A 23,692-nucleotide genomic window follows, 5' to 3' on the forward strand; every position below is an offset into this window, starting at 1 on the left:
TGCTTGCTGCTCCAATCAGCAAAGAGCCTCTTTTGCTTTATATAGCAGCCACTGGACAAGTCGTCAGTACAGTACTTACGGTCGAGCGGGAAGAAGAAGGAAAAGTGTACAAAGTTCAACGCCCAGTTTATTATATTTCCGAAGTCCTGACCCCGTCAAAGCAGAGATATCCTCACTATCAGAAGCTTGTCTATGGAATTTACATGACCATGAAGAAGGTTGCACACTACTTCTCAGATCACTCTGTTACAGTCGTCAGCGACGCTTCATTGTCATAGATTCTGCACAACAGGGATGCAATTGGTCAAGTGGCAAAATGGGCGATTGAACTCCTTCCCTTGGATATCAAGTTTGAGGCAAAAAAAAGCTATCAAGTCCCAAGCAATAGCAGATTTCCTCGCCGAGTGTATCGAACAGCAACTGCCGACTCAAGTTCACTCGGAGCACTGGACCATGTTCTTTGACGGATCCAATATGTTGAACGGTTCTGGTGCTAGAGTAGTTCTGGTATCCCCCCGAGGAGACAAGCTCAGATATGTCATCTAGATTCACTTTGATTCCTCCAACAATGAAGCAGAGTATGAAGCACTCCTGTATGGGTTCCGCATGGCCATCTCACTCGGCGTCTGTCGCCTCATGGTCTATGGCGACTCAGATTTGGTAGTTAATCAAGTGATGAAGGAGTGGGACGTCACAAGCCGAGCCATGACTGGTTACTGCAACGTGGTGAGAAAGCTTGAGAAGAAGTTCGAGGGGTTAGAACTCCACTGCATCCCCCGATTGAAAAATCAAGCAGCCGATGAATTGGCAAAGATAGGTTCCAAGAGAGAAGCCATTCCCAGCAATGTGTTCATGGAGCATATTCACACGCCGACAGTTCAGGAAGACCCTTTCACTGAAGAGCCCCCACAACCCAAGAGCGCCATGGATCCGACTGAAGTCGAGGTCCCAGCTGTGGTCAACCTAATCATGGAGGTTCTGGCCATTACTCCCGACTGGACGGTGCCCTACGTTGCGTACATCCTCAGGAAAGAGCTCCCGGAGGATGAAGAAGAAGCTCGACAGATCGTCTGCCGATCTAAAGCTTTTGCTGTGATAAGAGGGCAGCTGTTCAGAGAAAGTGTGACTGGAGTCGGTCAGAAGTGCATAACACCAGAAGAAGGTCGAATGATCCTCAATGACAACCACTCGGGGACCTGTGGTCACCATTCGTCCTCTTGGGCCATCGTGGCTAAAGCATACCGAGCTGGATTCTATTGGCCACGAGCAAATGAGATGGCGAAAGATATAGTCGATAGATGTGAAGGTTGTCAATTTTACTCCGATATGTCTCACAAGCCAGCGTCAGCCCTGAAGACCATTCCCCTCGTCTGGCCCTTCGCTGTTTGGGGACTGGATAAGGTTGGACCGCTATGGACCAGCAAAAGCGGCTTCACTCACGTGCTCGTTGCAGTCGACAAGTTTACGAAATGGATCGAAGCCAAACCTATCAAGAACCTGGACGCTAGCACCGTTGTCAGTTTTATCAGAGAATTGACATTCAGATATGGAGTCCCGCACAGCATCATCACGGACAACGGGTCGAACTTCGATTCCGATGAGTTCAAAATTTCATGCGCCTCTCAGGGCACTCGAGTCGACTATGCTTCTGTTGCTCACCCGCAGTCGAATGGACAAGCAGAAAGAGCCAATGGCCTAATTCTCAAAGGACTGAAGCCCCGACTGAGTTGTGATCTCAAACACGCAACAGGTGCTTGTGTCGATGAACTTCCGTCAGTTCTGTGGGGTTTAAGGACAACTCCTTTCTTCTTAGTCTATGGAGTCGAAGCTGTTCTGCCAAGTGACTTGCTCCACAACGCACCCCGAGTTGAACTCTTCTCCGAAGCAGAAGCAGAGCAGGCCCGGCAAGATTCAGTCGATCTCTTAGAGGAGGAAAGAGAGATGGCCTTGATCCGCTTGACCATTTATCAGCAAGATTTGCGACGATTCCACGCCAGGAATGTGAGGGGTCAGGCCTTTCAAGAAGGAGACTTGGTTCTTTGTGTGGATCAGCAGAAACCACATAAGCTCGCTCCAACTTGGGAAGGCCCCTTCATCGTCACCAAAATTCTCCACAATGGAGCATACCATGTTTACAGTATCGAGCATCAGAAAGATGAGCCACGGGCTTTGAACGCGGAGCTACTCCGCCCCTTTTATACTTAAACACTCGTTTGAATAAAATGTAATAAGCAACACCTTTTGTAATTCGTTTATCAAAGACAAGAGCTTACGGTTCTCTCATTCGATTGTGTTGTTCTTATTTACTCCTGAAATCCCCCAGTGGGTGGGCTTAGTCGCGAATCCATTCCGCCTAAGTTCGAAAAAATCCTACCAAGTGGAGAGCAATCCTCCCACTCGGGGGCTTAGCTGCAGTCGAGCACTCGCCTAAGTTCTCTCACTAAGAGGCTTAACGGTAGTCCAGCACTCGCCTAAGTTTGAAAAAAAATCCTACCGAGTGGAGAGCAATCCTCCCACTCGGGGGCTTAGCTGCAGTCGAGCACTCACCTAAGTTCTCTCAATAAGAGGCTTAACGGCATTCCAGCACTCGCCTAAGTTTGAAAAAAATCCTACCGAGTGGAGAGCAATCCTCCCACTCGGGGGCTTAGCTGTAGTCGAGCACTCACCTAAGTTCTCTAAATAAGAGGCTTAACGGCAGTCCAACACTCGCCTAAGTTTGAAAAAATCCTACCGAGTGGAGAGCAATCCTCCCACTCGGGGGCTTAGCTGTAGTCGAGCACTCGCCTAAGTTCTCTCACTAAGAGACTTAACGGCAGTCCAACACTCGCCTAAATTTGAAAAAAATCCTACCGAGTGGAGAGCAATCCTCCCACTCGGGGGGCTTAGCTGCAGTCGAGCACTTGCCTAAGTTCTCTCACTAAGAGACTTAATGGCAGTCCAGCACTCGCCTAAGTTCTAAAAAATCCTACCGAGTTGAGAGCAATCCTCCCACTCGGGGGGCTTAGCTGCAGTCGAGCACTTGCCAAAGTTCTCTCACTAAGAGACTTAACAGCAGTCCAGCACTCGCCTAAGTTTGGAAAAATCCTACCGACTGGAGAGCAGTCCTCCCACTCGGGGGGCTTAGCTGCAGTCGAGCACTCACCTAAGTTCTCTCACTAAGAGACTTAACGGCAGTCCAACACTCGCCTAAGATTGAAAAAATCCTACCGAGTGGAGAGCAGTCCTCCCACTCGGGGGCTTAGCTGCAGTCGAGCACTCGCCTAAGTTCCCTCACTAAGGGGCTTAACGGCAGTCCAGCACTCGCCTAAGTTTGAAAAAACCCTACCGAGTGGAGAGCAGTCCTCCCACTTGGGGGCTTAGCTGCAGTCGAGCACTCGCCTAAGTTCTCTCACTAAGGGGCTTAATGGCAGTCCAGCACTCGCCTAAGTTTGAAAAACCCTACCGAGTGGAGAGCTGTCCTCCCACTCGGAGGCTTAGATGGAGTCGAGCACTCACCTAAGTTCTCTCAATAAGAGGCTTAACGGCAGTCCAGCACTCGCCTAAGTTTGAAAAAAATCCTACCGAGTGGAGAGCAATCCTCCCACTCGGGGGCTTAGCTATAGTCGAGCACTCACCTAAGTTCTCTAAAAAAGAGGCTTAATGGCAGTCCAACACTCGCCTAAGTTTGAAAAAATCCTACCGAGTAGAGAGCAATCCTCCCACTCGGGGGCTTAGCCGTAGTCGAGCACTCGCCTAAGTTCTCTCACTAAGAGACTTAACGGCAGTCCAGCACTCGCCTAAGTTTGAAAAAAATCCTACCGAGTGGAGAGCAATCCTCCCACTCGGGGGGCTTAGCTGCAGTCGAGCACTTGCCTAAGTTATCTCACTAAGAGACTTAATGGCAGTCCAGCACTCGCCTAAGTTTGAAAAAATCCTACCGAGTGGAGAGCAATCCTCCCACTCGGGGGGCTTAGCTGCAGTCGAGCACTTGCCAAAGTTCTCTCACTAAGAGACTTAACGGCAGTCCAGCACTCTCCTAAGTTGGAAAAATCCTACCGACTGGAGAGCAGTCCTCCCACTCGGGGGGCTTAGCTGCAGTCGAGCACTCGCCTAAGTTCTCTCACTAAGAGACTTAACAGCAGTCCAGCACTCGCCTAAGTTTGAAAAAATCCTACCGAGTGGAGAGCAGTCCTCCCACTCGGGGGCTTAGCTGCAGTCGAGCACTCGCCTAAGTTCCCTCACTAAGGGGCTTAACGGCAGTCCAGCACTCGCCTAAGTTTGAAAAAACCCTACCGAGTGGAGAGCAGTCCTCCCACTTGGGGGCTTAGCTGCAGTCGAGCACTCGCCTAAGTTCTCTCACTAAGGGGCTTAACGGCAGTCCAGCACTCGCCTAAGTTTGAAAACCCCTACCGAGTGGAGAGCTGTCCTCCCACTCGGAGGCTTAGATGGAGTCGAGCACTCGCCTAAGTTCTCTCACTAAGAGGCTTAATGGCAGTCCAGCACTCGCCTAAGTTTGGAAAAATCCTACCGAGTGGAGAGCAATCCTCCCACTCGGGGGCTTAGTTGCAGTCCAATACTCACCTAAGTTTAAGACCCATTCCTATCCGCAAGGACGACGAGTTGCAGGTCGACTGCAACCTTCTCCTTCAGAGCTGCAGCACAAATACAACGTCTGCTCCATCCTTATCCGCAAGGACGACGAGGTGCAGGTCGACTGCAACCATCTCCTTCGGAGCTGCGGCACAAATACAACGTCCGCTCCATCCTTATCTACAAGGACGACGAGGTGCAGGTCGACTGCCACCTTCTCATTCAGAGCTGCGGCACAAATACAACATCCGCTCCATCCCTATCCGCAAGGACGAAGAGGTGCAGCAAGCAAAGTCCATCCGAAGGTAAACACAAGCACATTCGGAGATAAACCAAATTCAGATAAATACTAAAAGGTTACAAGCAGCGAATCAAATGTACTCGGGCACCAAGACTGAAAGAGTTTAACGGTTACAGAAACCACTCGGCATTCCGAGGCAAATTTAAAGCGTATCCAAGTTTCATAAGATTGTTCACTCGGCCGGAGGAGGGCTGGCAGGCTCCACGAATGAGTCCAGATTGATCCCAACAGCGATCCGAGTAGCGGCAGCAATGAAAGTCTCCATGAAGGACTGGAAGTCGTGCTTTTTGGTGTTAGCATCTTTGATCGCAGCCAGCTTTTCTTCACGAGCCTCCTTGCAATGGACTCGCACCAGGGACAGCGCCACATCAGCACCACACCGGGCGGAGGATTTCTTCCATTCTTGCACTCGGTCAGGGATCTCGTTTAGTCGAGTCATCAAAGATTCCAGATCATTCTGAAGCGTTGCCCCCGGCCAAAGCGTCGAGTCGATTCGAGAGACAACCTCCTTCAGGCGTGCGAGGTAGCTTGTGGCGCTGGCGATACGGGACTCCAGTCGGAGCACGTTTATCGTAGTTTCGGCGCAGACCGGGGAAGCGATAGGGTCTAGACCCGTCTCGACCCTTCCAGTTTTTTCGTTAAAGTCTTGACAAAGTTCTGCAGCCAAAAGTCAGTTCAATCAACCGAGCAAAATCCGATGGCAAGCATCAACACAGTCGGATTAAAAGAAATACCTCCCAGCAAGAGATAAAGCTTCTTGGCGAGGTCCTCAGATAAGCTTGTGTGTCGTTCCTCCTGCATATCGCAGACTCCAACTTTTCGTTCAGGACGACCTTATCCTTCTTCGGACTGGTCACTTCTTGGTTAGCTTCATTAAGACAAGATGTCAGTCTAGTCACCTCTCCTTCAAGCGTTCCGACTGAAGCAAGCTTCTTGTCTGCGAGAACGGTTTTGTCTTGGGCTGCTTTTTGCGCGGCAGCGAGGTCCGAGTCCTTCTTGTCCAGAGCCAACTTCATTTTCTCTGCAAAAGAAATAATCGAATCAAAAAAGAGATCAAAGAGATATATTGAAGTTCAGTCGGCAATCAGTTACCTTCCATACCAGCGGCCTCGTCTTGAGCTTTTTTCAGATTTTGCTGAGCCAATTCCAAGTCTAAGTTGAGTTGCCTCTGCTTCTCTTCGAGTTCGGCAAACTTGGAGATAAGAGTACAAGACTTCTGCAGGAGGCAAGAGACAGATCAATCGATAGGTTCGAAGGCAGTTCATTTTTGAGTGAATAAAACCTAAAGAAGTGGACAACAAGCTGTTCAGACTCCAGTCGACTGCCAGCAGTCGACCGCGGTCTCGGGGACTACACCCAGTGGGTGCACTTGGCGTGCCCCCACCGGTTCTGATCCCACTCGACCGGCCCGCCGGAGTCGAGTGCAAGGAGTAAAAAAAGAGAGAGAAAGAACAATTGCACCGTCAAGAAAGAAGAACTCAGACCACAGTCGACTGCCAGCAGTCGACCGCGGTCTCGGGGACTACACCCAGTGGGTGCACTTGGCGTGCCCCCACCGGTTCTGATCCCACTCGCCCAGACCGAGTGGAAGAGCAAAACTACCAAAAACGACAACAACACCCAGTGGGTGCTCTAATTCAACGCGAACAATAGGAGATTGTGCAGAAGAAGATTTTTTGAGAACAAAAACAGTCGGAAAGTCTACTCACCTGGACGTTGGCCCAAAGGGCGGCACTAGCGTCGTAGGCAGCCTGACTGCTCTTGTGCACTATCTTCACCCGCTCCATCATCATATCTGCCTGTCGGATGGCTTCCGCAGCCGCTTCCGACTGGTTGTCTGGGACGGGGTAGCTAGTGAAAAAATGTGCAGACGACCGAGGTGCGGCTGCTTGAGGCTCTGTGGTGTGGATTTGGATAGTTGAAGGAACCACAGGCGCGGTCGACTGCGTGGGGTGCCCACTCGATAAGGGTGCAGCGAACGTCACAGTGGCCCTGCCCGCATCTTCAGCTTGACAGACGGGAGGCGTTGCAGTTGGTTCTTGCCGAGCCACCCTGCCAGCTGTTACCTTCTTGCTCTTCCTAGGCTTAGGAGCCACATCTTCGTCGTCGTCCGGAAGGTCAATGATGTTGGGTGGAGCTGCAAGACAGAACATTCGACCCCAAGTGAACCACTCGACCCTAAAAGGATCAAGAATCGAAATCGCAAGAGTTCATACCTGGGTTAGAGGTTACCGCATCCTCCATTTCCTCGTCCCGGTACTGGTATGAAGAGGTCCCTGACGTAGCAGCACTGCAAAGGCCCGCATTCAATCGGTTACACCCAGTTAATCGAATCCACATAAAGGACAAGTCAGATGGTTACCCGGAGATAGTAGGAACGGTCACTTTGATCCGAGGCAAAGCTTTGGGCGGTTTGGAAGAGATGGCTTTCGGCACTTTCGGCGCTGGAAGCGGCGCGACCTTGGAGTGCTTTGGAGGCTTCTCAGTCGGCGTCGGGGAAGACGTCCTGGGGCGCTTCGAGGATTGCCCGATCGGCGCAGCCACCAAGTCCGGAGCGCGTGCCGGGTCATGAGTGTGCTTGGACCTCCTCTCCCTGCGAGGAGGCGAGTCGACTTCTTCCTCATCGGTCGACTCATCGCTCTCCTCGTCCTCCTCGGCTTCCGAATGCTCCTCGCCGCTCTCGCCCCCGCTCCCTTCTTCTTCAGCGCCGGGGTCCTGCACTCCGTTGGGCATCGAGTACATTTCAATGAGGGCCTGAAAGGATAACAATCAAAAGACATTCAGTCGACCACAAACGGGACATCACGTGGTGAATCGGAAAGATACTTGATAAAACAGAAATATACCTGCTCCGGCTGGCGCGAGTTGTCGAATGGAATCACCCTCCTGGATCCCCGAGGGTTGTCTTTGTTGCCAGTGATTCCCCTCAACCAGTTCTCCAAGATATCCTCGCTAACCTCCTCCGGGTGGATCCGAGTGGTATCCTCGAGCCCAGAGTACATCCACATCGGATGATCGCGCGCCTGAAGAGGTTGGATGCGTCGACCGAGAAAGACCTCCAGCAGATCCATCCCGGTCACTCCGTCGCGGACAAGCTGGACGACCCGTTCAACCAGCTCCTTGACCTGCGCCTTCTCTTCTGGAACTACCTTCAAGGGAGCAGGCTTCTCCACTCGAGCCAAGGAAAAAGGAGGAAGTCCAGTCGACTGGCCAGGGGTTGGCTGATCCTTGCAGTAAAACCAAGTCGACTGCCAGCCCCGGACCGAGTCAGGAAGGATCATCGCTGGGAAAGTACTTTTGCTCCTCATCTGGATCCCCAGACCACCGCACATCTGGATCACCCGCGTCCTCTCGTCACTCGACTTGGCCTTTTTGACCGACTGGGAACGGCAAGTGAAGATGTGTTTGAAAAGCCCCCAGTGCGGTCGACAGCCCAAGAAGTTTTCGCACATGGACACGAAAGCGGCCAGATAGACTATGGTGTTCGGAGTGAAATGGTGGAGCTGAGCCCCAAAGAAGTTCAAAAAACCCCGGAAGAAAGGGTGGGGAGGCAGTGAGAATCCGCGATCTACGTGGGTTGCTAGGAGGACACACTCACCCTCTCTGGGCTGCGGCTCGGTTTCATCCCCCGGGAGCCGGGCCAACTTGTGGGGGATCAATCCCCCTCCACCAGGTCGTTGTGGTCGTCCTGCGTGATTGCCGAGCGGATCCAGTCGCCCTGGATCCAGCCCGCCGGCAGGCCGGACCTCGACGAGGATCCGCCCCGGCTGGTCCGCTTGCCCTTCGCCTTCGCGGTCGCCTTCTTCGCGCGTTCCAGCGCCGCCGCCTTATCCTTCCCCATGGTGGCGGATCGAGCTCGAGCGGAGGTCCAGCGACGAGGCGGAAGCGAGAGTGGCGGCGAGATCGGGAGAAAGAGAAGAGAGAATGGGAGCGTGCGGAGCAGAGGCCTGGCCCGAGACCTTTTATAAGGCCTTCCACCGAGTGGCTGACTGGTGGACCCAAGCGATCTAAACAAATCCCGCAACAGTCGCGCGCAGTACGTGGCGAAAAAGGTGGCGCGGGGATCGAGGAGACTTGCCTAATCCGTCCCGATAACCTCGGTTCCTCCCGTCTGGCGCACTTCCCAAAATTGAATCCCGCGAGATCCGCGGAGAGCAGAACAACCTGTCAGACTGAAGACAAACACCCTCTACATCATCATTCGGAATTCACCATGAAAGTTCACTCGACAACAACCAAGAATGGACCAAGGCGATTGAGAAAGGAGTCGACGTCGTCTCCTCAACTCATTGTTTCAGGACAAGGCATATTCATAGCACAAAGAGTGGGTCGGAAGTGTTCTCAACCCCTTCCTCACTCAAACCCTGATCCATTCGGGGCTAATGATGAAGCTATGTACCTAGGGTAGGGTCATGGACCTGTCCAGCATACCCTCCCCAAGGACATCTTTACAAAGAATCAGAAGCAGTCGAAGAGAAATCATCATCCACTCGACTGCGGAGATGCGCTCACTCGACCACCTTGAAGACACTCGACCACCAGAAGATGAGGAACCCTCCACTCTGCAACGGTTAGGACTTAAACCATAGCATTATGAGCATTTATGACATTTTACTGTAGATGTTACCAGTAACGCCTCTCCTTTATGAGCATTGAACCCTGAGTAACGGAGGGGAGCTGGGTCCTGGCGCACTCTATATAAGCCACCCTCCTCCTCTGGGACAAGGGTTCGCACTTTTTGTAAACTCACACACGCATATAATCCAGTCGACCGCCTCAGGGCACCGAGACGTAGGGTTGTTACTTCCTCCGAGAAGGGCCTGAACTCGTAAAACTCGTGTGTACAACTACTCCATAGCTAGGATCTTGCCTCCTCATACCTACCCCCCATTATACTGTCAGTCTTAGATCCACGTCAGCGCCCCCTTTCCTTCTCCTCTCCCCCTTCCTTTCCCCCTCCTAGTAGGAGTAGGAAAGAGGTGAGTCCTACTCCTACTAGGAGGAGGACTCCTTCTCCTGGCGCGCCTACAGGGGCCGGCCAGCCTCCCCCCTTGCTCCTTTATATACGTGGGCAGGGGGCACCTCTAGACACACAAGTTGATCTGTTGATCTCTCCCAGCCGTGTGTGTGCCCCTCCTCCACCACAATCCACCTCGATCATATCATAGCGGTGCTTAGGCGAAGCCCTGTGTCATTAGTATCATCATCACCGTCATCGCGCCGTCGTGCTGACGAAACTCTCCCGTGAAGCTCTGCTGGATTGGAGTTCGTGGGATGTCATCAAGCTGAATGTGTGCTGATAGGCACATTTCATATATATAATTTTGGCACATATATACACCATTTATTGATATATGTTCATCCATTCTTACTATGAACTGTGATGTATTTGGATGAAAATCATATAAAAGATCATTTACTCGTCATTTGTTTCTTCTGCAGAAAAGTGCGCAAAGGCACTATTAAACCTCAAGATTCTGACTAAGAGGCCGAAGAATACAAGACAAGGACGGGAAAGAAACAAGGGGGACCTGAGCATGAAGGAAGAAGAAACCGAGGGCCAGACTACAGAAGGGAAGTGATGTGCTTGTGAAGAAAGAAGGGAGCAGGTGGGCCAAATCAAAAAAGTGGCAAATCTGATCGCGGGATCAAATCCCTAGCGCTAGCCACAAATCCCCTTAGGGTCTGGCTTCACATCTCCATCTTCCCCCTCCTCCTTCTCCACCTCCGGCCACCGTCGCGGCCAGGCCAGCGTGGTGGTGCGCCTCCCATCCATCAGCGCCGCAAGTCACCACCATCTCCTTCATCTCCACCAGCGTCATCCTCCCAACCAGCCAGCAGCATCGTCCATCATTCTCTACCGCCGCGCCACTCCATCAACCTCTGCTGCTCGCTCTCCTTGACGCCCAGCTGCCTCTCCTCCTTCCCAAACCTTGCTGTTGATCCTTCTTCTCTTCTCCATCTACTGCTGCTTCCTCTGCTTCCCTTGCTCTGCTTCTTCCTTTGCCTCGCTGTAGCTCCACCTTCTCCCAATTCCTCTCACATATTTGATGCTGCTTCCTCAAATCCTATTGCTGCTCCTTTCTCCTTAATTCCCTCCTTCTCTGAACCAAAACTATTGTTCTTCTCTAAAGTTTGAACCGTCTACTGCTATTGTTGCTATTTCACAAACCTAAGCTTCTCTCCCTCTCTCACTCTTTGTAATTTCTGAAAACTGTTATGTAACATTTGCGTATTGTCCGGTATACATGATTCGTGCCTCCTCTATGTTTTAGTTACTACAGTGTATGTGAAATTGTGAGTGGTTGAGCTGCTCATTGTTGAGTCAGACTTGTACTGTCATATATATATGTTTTGAGTCATATGTATCTTTGTGATTGTGGTTAATTCTAGTAACTGTGGTGTTGCATATTCATGATTGTGGTTAATTCTCTAAATTTCTGTAAACATTGAGCAGTGTATGTGTTGTAATGTTCAGATCAGACTAGTTCTTGGAATTGCTATTTGTTCAGTATCGTACTTGTAAGATATAGTGCATGTTATGTGTGATCAGTGCTAGCTTTGTCCCTGTGACATATATGTTTGAGATATGAGTCATCTATCTCCTGTCATATAACTCTGTTCCTTCCGTGTATCTTATACTTGCTAGTTTTGTATACATAAATGTGATCTTGTCTTGTTAATCCCCTTTGTTTAGGATGTTTGCCTGTAGTTTCTATTTTCTCAAATAAAAAATAATACCAAAAAGACTGAGTAAAATCTGAATCTCACTGTGCTCTTTGCATTTTCTTTGCCGTCGACTTTGGTTAGTTTAGGTCTATATTTCCTTGCAATCATCATCTGAATTCTTCACCTAGCTTTAGCCGAGCATCGTTGCTATCGCCTAGTCCCTGTGGAGAACACGACACTCGCAGTTTGGGCGTAAAAACCCCACTATACTTATAATTGATTATTTGGCGCCGTTGCCAGGGACTAGCATCGAGAGATTATGTTGGCTATAGACTAGGTTTATTTTAGTTACGTGTTTAATTCGTCGTGTATTTCATTTTCTACGTTTCTTTTATTTTATTTTCTTTTCCTTGCTGTTGCTTTGGCTTATTAGGATACTAACCTTCTAACTACTGTTTACTGTTTATGATTGTGCGTAGGAAATCTGAACTATTTACAGATTGATTGACAACTACACTTGGTTGAGAGATGTCTATGCTTCGTGATCTTTGGATGCCAAGCAGCCAGTGCTGTCTCGCAGGACCAATTTGGCCATCTATCGAGGCAGAGAATTTTGAGCTAAAGCCTGGTCTTATTGCTTTGGTTCAACAACAACAGTTTGGAGGACAGTCTACTGAGGATCCCTATGAGCACTTACACCGAGTCATGGAGTATTCAGATACAGTCAAGTACCATGGAGTTCCTCAAGATGCAATCATGTGCAGGTTGTTCACATTCTCTCTTCGCAATGATGCTCGTGCTTGGTATCGATCCTTGCCATCAAGGTCATACAGTTGGAATGAGATATCATGAGCTTTATTGGATAAATATTTCCCACTACACAAACAGTCCGCAATTCGAGATGAGATCTTCAATTTCGTTCAGCGTGAAGGCGAGAGCTTGTATGATGCTTGGGAGAGATACAAAGCCTTATTCAGGAGATGTCCTAATCATGGGCTCGAGAGATGGTTAGAGTTGCAGATATTCTATAGAGGATTGACTTTGGACACTCGAGCTTACGTCGATATGGCAGCGGGTGGAGCTATTGCAAACAAGACACTTGATGATGCTTTTCTGCTGATTGAGAGCATAGCTTTCCACCAACTTCAGCGGTACAATGAGAAGCCACCCTCTGATTCATTGGTTTGCTTGCGACAAATCACTACACCTCAGCCACCAATTGTTACACAAAAGCCTGAACCTCTATCTCAGTGTGACAAGATTGAGCTTGCATGGATTATCTTTGATGATGATGATACCATTCTAGTTGACACGCACGCTACAGATCATATGGATACTAGTGTTGGAGATTCAGTTTTGCATTGTGATGATTCTTCCATGGATGAGCCAGAGCTGCAGTTAGTTGCTTTTGATATTGAGGAGAAACCTTTAGATGATATTGATTATGTGCTGCTAGAGCCAGATATGGAGAAGTTCGCCTTCGATGATGTTAGCCGCATGGATTCCTCAACACTTGAGCCTGATATGGAGAGCTTCATGGTTGATTATGGTGAGGTGGATTCAGACGTCAAGGAGCCAAGCTCTACTAGTTCACTTGTTGACACGAGTCCGGTTAAAATTTCTACTACCACACCTCACTTGGTATCTTCAATTGAGGTAGTCCTAAAGCTTCTTCCTAACTATGTCAGGTATGATCTCAGCTTTCTAGACAAGACATGTCATATCGCTGATATTGCCTATGCACCATGTGACTTGTTGTTGATACATGTTCCTGATTTGCTCAATAGATATACTTATATGATAGGGTACTCTATCGATGACTTAGAGGGCATTCTCACTGTCACTTGTATTGGCTTGGTTGTTGAGTGTTCTTTCAGGTTGATGCTTGTGTACCATTCACGGCATGGTGATGAGGAGACGCAATGGGCACACGCGAAGAAGAGTGAAGCTGGAGCAGGCATGGGGATAGAGAAGCAAAAAGACAAGAGCTGCAGTTTAGAGAGTGTCGAGCGAGTGCCACATCAAAGCCCGGTGAGCTGTTTCATGATCCCAATCTTAATATATCATCCATTGATACATGTTGAAATCATTTGATATTTGGGTTGCTTGAGCCATTTCTTAATGTTATCCCACTGAATTTTACCTTTGACATATGGTGCTTGATGTGAATATGTAAACTGATTTCTGAATGCCTTATAAACTAGTGATCTATACAATGATTGCTTTGATGAAATTAGTGAGAACTATTAGTTTTGAGTGCTCAAAGCCCTAGTGCACTAGTAAACTTAATCATTTTCTGCATTTACCTTGATACACCTAGATCACTATGTTCAGATGATGTATTTGTGCCAAGTGTGTTCCCATTCAGAGCAATCACTTTACCACTATGCACTAGCATGCTATGTTCCCTGGATCGGTAGCATGTGAACCAGACATGGTTGAGTGATGATTCTTGTTTTTGTTCAAAAAATTATATCTTATAATGAATAATAAGTCTGACTACCTACAGTAGCATGTCATGTTCCCTGGATCTGTGGCATGTGAAATCAGGTTAGCTTGGGCAGTAATTAATAAATAAATATGTAATTGTCGAACCTGGTGTATACCATGTTCTCTGGATCGATGGTATGTTCCTTTGGGGAGACAAAGAATTTTTTAATAATAATTGGTTGAGCCAGGTGTATACCATGTTCTCGGGATCGGTGGTATGTTCCTTTGGTGAGACTAATAAAATAATATGTGTGTTTCTTTCAAATTCAATAAGTGGTTCAACCACAATGTTATATCTTTGTAAATAAGTGATTTGATCACAAGATTTAATTCCGGTTCATTTTGTTTTCGGGATCATGCTCTCTTTTCGAACCATTTGGCACAGTCATCACTTAAACTTGTTGATCCTCTTTTATCATTGTAAAAGTTTAAAATGGTCATGCTTACTAGTATCCTACTGCTTTGTAGCACTCTTAACCATTAATTCTCACTAGCAAAGTTCAAATCATGCTTTGTTTGGAGATCTACTTCACTTGGCATTCTCTAGTCAGCTCACTGTTCACAATCTTGCTCTTGTCATATTCCTTTGCTTGAGGACAAGCAAAGATTTAAGTGTGAGGGAACTTGATAAGCACATTTCATATACATAATTTTGGCACATATATACACCATTTATTGATATATGTTCATCCATTCTTACTATGAACTCTGATATATTTGGATGAAAATCATATAAAAGATCATTTACTCGTCATTTGTTTCTTCTGCAGAAAAGTTCACAAAGGCACTATAAACCTCAAGATTCTGACTAAGAGGACGAAGAATACAAGACAAGGAAGGGAAAGAAAGAAGGGGGGACCTGAGCATGAAGGAAGAAGAAACCGAGGGCCAAACTAGAGAAGGGAAGGGATGTGCTTGTGAAGAAACAAGGGAGCAGGAGGGCCAAATCAAAAAAGTGGCAAATCTAATCGTGGGATCAAATCCCTAGCGCTAGCCACCGATCCCCTTAGGGCCTGGCTTCACATCCCCATCTTCCTCCGCCTCCTTCTCCACCTCCGGCCATCGCCCGGCTAGGCCGGCGTGGTGGTGTGCCTCCCATCCATCAGCGCCGCAAGTCACCACCATCTCCGCCATCTCCACCAGCGCCATCCTCCCAGCCAGCTAGCAGCATCGTCCATCATTCTCTGCCGCCGCCGCGCCACTCCATCAACATCTGCTGCTCCCTCTCCTTGACGCCTAGATGCCGCTCCTCCTTCCCAAACCTTGCCACTGATCCTTCTTCTCTTCTCCATCTACTGCTGCTTCCTCTGCTTCCCTTGTCTTCTTCTTCCTTTGCCTCGCTGCAGCTCCACCTTCTCCCAATTCCTCTCACATCTTTGATGCTGCTTCCTCAAATCCTGCTGCTGCTCCTTTCTCCTTAATTCCCTCCTTCTCTGAACCATAACTATTGTTCTTCTCTAAAGTCTGAACCGCCTACTACTATTGTTGCTGTTTCACAAACCTGAGCTTCTTTCCCCCTCTCACTCTTTGTAATTTCTAAAAACTGTAATGTAAACTTTGCGTATTGTTCGGTATACATGATTCGTGCCTCCTCTATGTTTTAGTTACTACAATGTATGTGAAATTGTGAGTGGTTGAGCTGCTCATTGTCGAGTCAGACTTGTACTGTCATATATATGTTTTGAGTCATACGTATCTTTGTGATCGTTGTTAATTCTACTAACCGTGGTGTTGTATATTCGTGATTGTGGTTAATTCTCTAAAGTTCTGTAAACATTGAGCAGTGTGTGTGTTGTAATGTTCAGATCAGACTAGTTCTTGGAATTGCTAATTGTTCAGTATTGTACTTGTAAGATATAGTGCATGTTATGTGTGATCAGTGCTAGCTTTATACGTGTGACATATATGTTTGTGATATGAATCATCTATCTCCTGTCATATAACTCTGTTCCTTATGTGTATCTTATACTTGCTACTTTTGTATACATAAATGTGATCTTGTCTTGTTAATCCCCTTTGTTTAGGATGTTTGCCTGTAGTTTCTATTTCCTCAAATAAAAAAATAATACCAAAAAGACTGAGTAAAATCTAAATCTCCCTGTGCTCTTTGCATTTTCTTTGTCGTCGCCTTTGGTTAGTTTAGGTCTATATTTCCTCGCAATCATCATCTAAATTATTCACCTAGCTTTAGTCGAGCATCGTTGCTGTCGCCTAGTCCCTATGGAGAACACGACACTCGCAGTTTGGGCGTAAAAACCCCACTATACTTACAATTGATTATGTGCTGAACTCGGAGGTGCCATGCGTTTGTTACTTGGATCGGTCGGATCGTGAAGACGTACGACTACATCAACCGCGTTGTGCTAACACTTCCATTTTCGGTCTACAAGGGTACGTGGACACACTCTCCGCTCTCGTTGCTATGCATCACCATGATCTTGTGTGTAGGATTTTTTTTGAAATTACTACGTTACCCAACAGTGGTATCAGAGCCAGGTTTATGCGTAGATGTTATATGCATGAGTAGAACATAAAGGAGTTATGGGTGTGGGTATATACATATTGCTTGCCGTCACTAGTTGATTCTTGATTCAGCGACATTGTTGGATGAAGCGGCCTAGACCGACATTACGTGTACGCTTACGCGAGACTGGTTCTACCGACGTGCTTCGCACACAGGTGGCTAGTGGGTTTTAGTTTCTCCAACTTTAGTTGAATTGGTTTCAATGAATAGGGTTCTTTCTGAAGATCAAAAAGCAATCACTATGCTACGTTGTGGTTTTTGATGCATAGGTAAGAACGATTCTTGCTCAGCCCGTAGCAGCCACGTAAAACTTGCAACAACAAAGTAGAAGACGTTTAACTTGTTTTTGTAGGGCATGTTGTGATGTGATATGGTCAATACATGATGAGATATAAATTGTTGTATGAGATGATCATGTTTTCTTGAAGTTATCGGCAACTGGCAGAAGCCTTATGGTTGTCTCTTTATAGCATAAGATGCTAGCGCCAAATAATTGCTTTACTTTATCACTATGCGATAGCAATAGTTGCAAAAGCAATATTTGGTGAGACGACCATATGACGACACATTGATAGAGATCAAGATGATGGAGATCATGGTGTCGTTCCGGTGACGATGGATATCAGGACGGCACTTTGGAGATGGAGATCAAAAGCACAAGATGATGATGACCATATCATTTCACATATTTTGATTGCATATGATGTTTATCCTTTATGCATCTTATTTTGCTTAGCTCGGCGGTAGCATTATAAGATGATCTCTCACTAAATTTCAAGGTATAAGTGTTCTCCCTGAGTATGCACCGTTGCGACAGTTCTTCATGCTGAGACACCACGTGGTGATCGCGTGTGATAAGGTCTACGTTCACATACAACGGGTGCAAGCCAGTTTTGGACACGCGGAATAGTCGAGTTAAACTTGACGAGCCTAGCATATGCAGATATGGCCTCAGAACACTGGAGACCGAAAGGTCGAGCATGAATCATATAGTAGATATGATCAACATAGTGATGTTCACCATTGAAAACTACTCCATCTCACGTGATGATCGGACATGGTTTAGTTGATATGGATCACGTGATCATTTACATGATTAGAGGGATGTCTGTCTAAGTGGGAGTTCTTAAGTAATATGATTATGAACTTTAAATTTATCATGAACTTAGTCCTGATAGTATTTGCATATCTATGTGGTAGATCAATTGCTTTCGTATAGCTTCCCCGTTTAATTTGATATGTTCCTCGAGAAAACTATGTTGAAAGATGTTAGTAGCAATGATGTGGACTAGCTCCGTGATCTGAGGACTATCCTCATTGCTGCACAGAAGAATTATGTCCTTGATGCACCGCTAGGTGACCGACCTATTGCAGGAGCATATGCAGACATTATGAACGTTTGGCAAAGCTCAGTATGATGACTACTTGATAGTTTAGTGCACCATGCTTTACAGCTTAGAACCGGGACTTCAAGAATGTTTTGAACGCCATGGAGCATATAAGATGTTCCAAGAGTTGAAATTAGTATTTCATACTCATGCCCATGTCGAGAGGTAGAAGACCTTTGACAGTACTTTGCCTACAAAGATGGAGGAGAATAGCTCAACCAGTGAGCATGTGCTCAGATTGTCTGGGTACTGCAATTTCTTGAATCAAGTCAGAGTTAATCTTCCATATAAGATAGTAATTGACAAATTTCTCTAGTCACTATCACCAAGTTACTAGAACTTAGTGATGAACTATAATATGCAAGGGATAACGGAAACGATTCCCAAGCTCTTCGTGATGTAGAAATCGAGGAAGGTAGAAATCAAGAAAACCATCAAGTGTTGATGGTTGATAAGACCACTAGTTTCAAGAAAAGGGCAAAGGGAAAAAGGGGAACTTCAAGAGGAACGGCAAGCAAGTTGCTGCTCAAGTGAAGAAGCCCAAGTCTAGACCTAAGCCTGAGACTAAGTGCTTCTACTGCAAAGGGACTGGTCACTATAAGCAGAACTGCCCCAAGTATTTGGCGGATAAGAAGGATGGTAAAGTGAACAAAGGTATATTTGATATACATGTTATTGATGTGTACTTTACTAGTGTTTATAGCAACCCCTAGGTATTTGATACTAGTTCAGTTCCTGAGATTAGTAACTCTAAACGGGAGTTGCAGAATGAACAAAGACTAGTTAAGGGTGAAGTGACGATGTGTGTTGGAAGTGGTTCCAAGATTGATATGATCATCATCGCACATTCCTTATACTTTCGGGATTAGTGTTGAACCTAAATAAATGTTATCTGGTGTTTGCGTTAAGCATGAATATGATTTGATCATGCTTATTGCAATACGGTTATTCATTTAAAGTCAGACAATAATTGTTGTTCTATCTGCATGAATCAAACCTTCAATAGTCATACACCCAAGGTGAATGGTTTATTGAATATCGATCGTAGTGATACACATATTCATATTATTGAAGCCAAAAGATGCAAAGTTAATAATGATAGTGCAACTTGTTTGTGGCACTGCCATTTAGGTCATATTGGTGTAAAGCAAATGAAGAAAATCCATGCTGATGGGCTTTTGGAATCACTTGATTATGAATCGTTTGATGCTTGCGAACCATGCCTCATGGGCAAGATGACTAAGACTCAGTTCTCCGGAACAATGGAGCAAGCAACAGACTTGTTGGAAATAATACATACTGATGTATGCAGTCCGTTGAGTGTTGAGGCTCATGGTAGGTATCGTTATTTTCTGACCTTCACAGATGATTTGAGTAAGATATGGGTACATCTTCTTGATGAAACATAAATCTGAAACATTTGGAAATTTCAAATAATTTTAGAGTGAAGTGGAAAATCATCGTAACAAGAAAATAAAGTTTCTACGATCTGATCATGGAGGAGAATATTTGAGTTACGAGTTTGGTCTTCATTTGAAACAATGTGGAATAGTTTCACAACTCACGCCACCTGGAACACCACAGCATAATGGTGTGTCGGAACATCGTAACCGTACTATATTAGATATGGTGCAATCTATAATGTCTCTTACCGATTTACCACTATCGTTTTGGGGTTATGCATTACAAACAACTGCATTCACGTTAAATAGGGAACCATCTAAATCCGTTGAGACGACGCCATATGAACTGTGGTTTGGCAAGAAACCAAAGTTGTCGTTTCTTAAAGTTTTGGGTTGCGATGCTTATGTGAAAAAAGTTTCATCCTGATAAGCTCAAACCTAGGATACCCAAAGGAGACAGTTGGGTACACCTTCTATCACAGATCCGAAGGCAAGACATTCGTTGCTAAGAATGGATCCTTTCGAGAGAAGGAGTTTCTCTCGAAAGAAGTGAGTGGGAGGAAAGTAGAACTTGATGAGGTAACCGTACCTGCTCCCTTATTGGAAAGTAGTTCATCACAGAAATATATTCCTGTGACTCCTACACCAACTAGTGAGGAAGCTAATGATGATGATCATGTAACTTCAGATCAAGTTACAACCGAACCTCGTAGGTAAACCAGAGTGAGATCCGCACCAGAGTAGAACGGTAATCCTATTCTGGATGTCATGTTACTTAACCATGACGAACCTACGAACTATGAGGAAGCGATGATGAGCCCAGATTCCACGAAATGGTTTGAGACCATGAAATCTGAGATGGGATCCATGTATGAGAACAAAGTATGGACTTTGATTGACTTGCCCGATGATCGGTGAATCATTAAGAATAGATGGATCTTCAAGAGGAAGACGGACGCTGATAGTAGTGTTACTATCTACAAAGCTCGAATTGTCGCAAAATATTTTCGACAAGTTCAAGCTGTTGACTACGATGAGATTTTCTCAATCGTATCGATGCTTAAAATTCTGTCTGAATCATGTTAGGAATTGCCGCATTTTATGAAATCTGGCAAATGGATGTCAAAACCGTATTCCTTCATGGATTTCTTAAAGAAGAGTTGTATATGATGCAACCAGAAGGTTTTGTCGATCCTAAAAGGTGCTAACAAAATGAGCAAGCTCCAGCGATCCATCTATGGACTCGTGCAAGCATCCCGGAGTTGGAATATGCACTTTGATGAGTTGATGAAAGCATATGGTTTTATACAGACTTGTAGTGAAGCCAGTATTTACAAGAAAGTGAGTGGGAGCACTACAGCATTTCTGACAAGTATATGTGAATGACATATTGTTGATCAGAAATAATGTAGAATTTTCTGGAAATCATAAAGGAGTGTTTGAAAAGAGTTTTTCAAAGAAAGACCTTGATGAAGCCGCTTACACATTGAGCATCAAGATCTATAGAGATAAATCAAGACGCTTGATAAGTTTTTTCAATGAGTACGTACGCTGACAAGATTTTGAAGTAGTTCAAAATGGAACAGTCAAAGATGGAGTTCTTGCCTGTGTTGCAAGGTGTGAAGTTGAGTAAAGACTCAAAACCTGACCACGACAGAAAATAGAAAGAAAATGAAAAGGCAGTCCCTATGTCTCAGTCATAGGTTCTATAAAGTATGCTATCCTATTTACTAGTCCTATTGTATACCTTAGCATGATTCTGGCAAGGGAGTGCAATAGTGATCTAGGATTAGATCACTGGACAGCGGTTAAAACTATCCTTATAGGACTAAGGAAATATTTCTCGGTTATGGAGGTGATAAAAAGAGTTTGTCGTAAAGAGTTACGTCGATGCAAGCTTTTTACATCGATCTAGATGACTCTAAGTCTCAATCTGGATACATATTGAAACTGGGAGCAATTAGCAAGAATAGCTACGTGCAGAGCATTGTAGACATAGAAATTTGTGAAATACATACGGATCTGAATGTTGCAGACCCGTAGACTAAACTTCTCTCACAAGCAAAACATGATCACTCTTTGGGTGTTAATCACATAGCAATGTGAACTAGATTATTGACTCTAGTAAACCCTTTGGGTATTAGTCACATGGAGATGTGACACATAAAGATGTGAACTAGATTATTGACTCTAGTGCAACTGGGAGACTGAAGGAAATATGCCCTAGAGGCAATAATAAAGATATTATTTATTTCCTCATATCATGATAAAAGTTTATTATTCATGCAAGAATTGTATTAACCGGAAACTTAGTACATGTGTGAATACATAGACAAACAGAGTGTCACTAGTATGCCTCTACATGACTAGCTCATTAATCAAAGATGGTTAAGTTTCCTAACCATATACATGAGTTGTCATTTGATTAACGGGATCACATCATTAGGAGAATGATGTGATTGACTTGACCCATTCCGTTAGCTTAGCACTTGATCGTTTAGTTTATTGCAATTGCTTTCTTCATGACTTATACATGTTCCAATGACTATGAGGTTATGCAACTCCCGATTTTCGGAGGAACACTTTCTGTCCTACCAAACATCACAACGTAAATGGGTGATTATAAAGGTGCTCTACATGTGTCTCCGATGGTAATTGTTGAGTTGGCATAGATCAAGATTAGGACTTGTTACTCCGATTGTCGGAGAGGTATCTCTGGGCCCAGTCAGTAATGTACATCACTATAAGTCTTGAAAGCATTGTAACTACTGAGTTAGTTGCGGATGATGTATTACAGAACAAGTAAAGAGAGTTGTCGGTGACGAGATTGAACTAGGTATTGAATCTCGGGCAAGTAACATACCGATGACAAAGGGAACAACGTATGTTGTTATGCGGTTTGACCGATAAAGATCTTTGTAGAATATGTGGGAGCCAATATAAGCATCCAGGTTCCACTATTAGTTGTTGACTAGAGACGTGTCTCGATCATGTCTACATAGTTCTCGAACCCGTAGGGTCCGCATGCTTAAAGTTCGGTGACGATCGGTATTATGAGTTTTTGTGTTTTGATGTACCGAAGATAGTTTGGAGTCCCGGATATGATCACGGACATGACGAGGAGTCTCGAAATGGTCGAGACGTAAATATCGATATATTGGACGACTATATTCGGACATCGGAAGTGTTCTGGGTGGTTCCAAAGAAAACCGGAGTGCGGAGGGTTACCGGAACCCCCCCCCCCTCGGGAGAAATAATGGGCCTTATGGGCCTTAGTGGAGAGAGGGGGGGCTGGCCTAGGGCAGGCCGCGTGCCCCTCCCCCTCTGGTCCAAATTGGACTAGGAGAGGGGGGCTGCACTGATGTCTACTAAATAGTGGAATCATCACTAAATAAAGTCATGACCTCTCCAAATCCACTTTCATCAATATAATCATCATAAATAGGAGGCATGCTTTCATCATAATAAATTTGATCATCAAAACTTGGGGGACAAAAAATATCATCTTCATCAAACATAGCTTCCCAAAGCTCATGGCTTTGCATATCATTAGCATCATAGATAGTCAGGGAATTCATACTAACAACATTGCAATCATCCTCATCATTCAAATATTTAGTGCAAAACATTCTAATGCATTCTTCTTCTAGCACTTGAGCACAATTATCGGAATCCTTATTTTCATGATAGATATTAAAAAGATGAAGCATATGAGGTACCCTTAGTTCCATATTTTTTTAGTTTTCTTTTATAAACTAAACTAGTGCTAAAACAAGAAACAAAAAAATTCGATTGCAAGATCTAAAGATATACCTTCAAGCGCTAACCTCCCCGACAACGGCGCCAGAAAAGATCTTGATGTGTACTACACAACCTTCTTCTTGTAGACGTTGTTTGGCCTCCAAGTTCAGAGGTTTGTAGGACAGTAGCAAATTTCCCTCAAGTGGATGACCTAAGGTTTATCAATCCGTAGGAGGCGTAGGATGAAGATGGTCTCTCTCAAGCAACCCTGCAACTTAATAACAAAGAGTCTATTTTGTCCCCAACACACCCAATACAATGGTAAATTGTATAGGTGCACTAGTTCGGCGAAGAGATGGTGATACAGGTGCAATATGGATAGTAGATAATAGTTTTCGTAATCTGAAAATATAAAAACAGCAGGGTAACGAATGATAAAAGTGAGCATAAACGGTATTGCAATGCGTTGAAACTAGGCCTAGGGTTCATACTTTCACTAGTGCAAGTTCCCTCAACAACAATAACATAATTGGATCATATAACTATCCCGCAACATGCAACAAAGAGTCACTCGAAACTCACTAATAGCCGAGAACAAACGAAGAGA

The 23,692-nt window shown here is 45.6% G+C and overlaps 1 non-coding gene across 1 annotated transcript; it reads right to left on the bottom strand.

The window, feature by feature from the left end:
- Window positions 1-12,426: 12,426 nt before the first annotated feature.
- Window positions 12,427-12,537, bottom strand: LOC123109165 (small nucleolar RNA R71). The gene has a single exon (XR_006452459.1). It is a non-coding gene; the product is annotated as a small nucleolar RNA R71 (small nucleolar RNA).
- Between the last annotated feature and the right edge of the window lie 11,155 nt (window positions 12,538-23,692).

Source organism: Triticum aestivum, chromosome 5A, assembly GCF_018294505.1.
Source record: "Triticum aestivum cultivar Chinese Spring chromosome 5A, IWGSC CS RefSeq v2.1, whole genome shotgun sequence".
NCBI lineage: Eukaryota > Viridiplantae > Streptophyta > Magnoliopsida > Poales > Poaceae > Triticum > Triticum aestivum.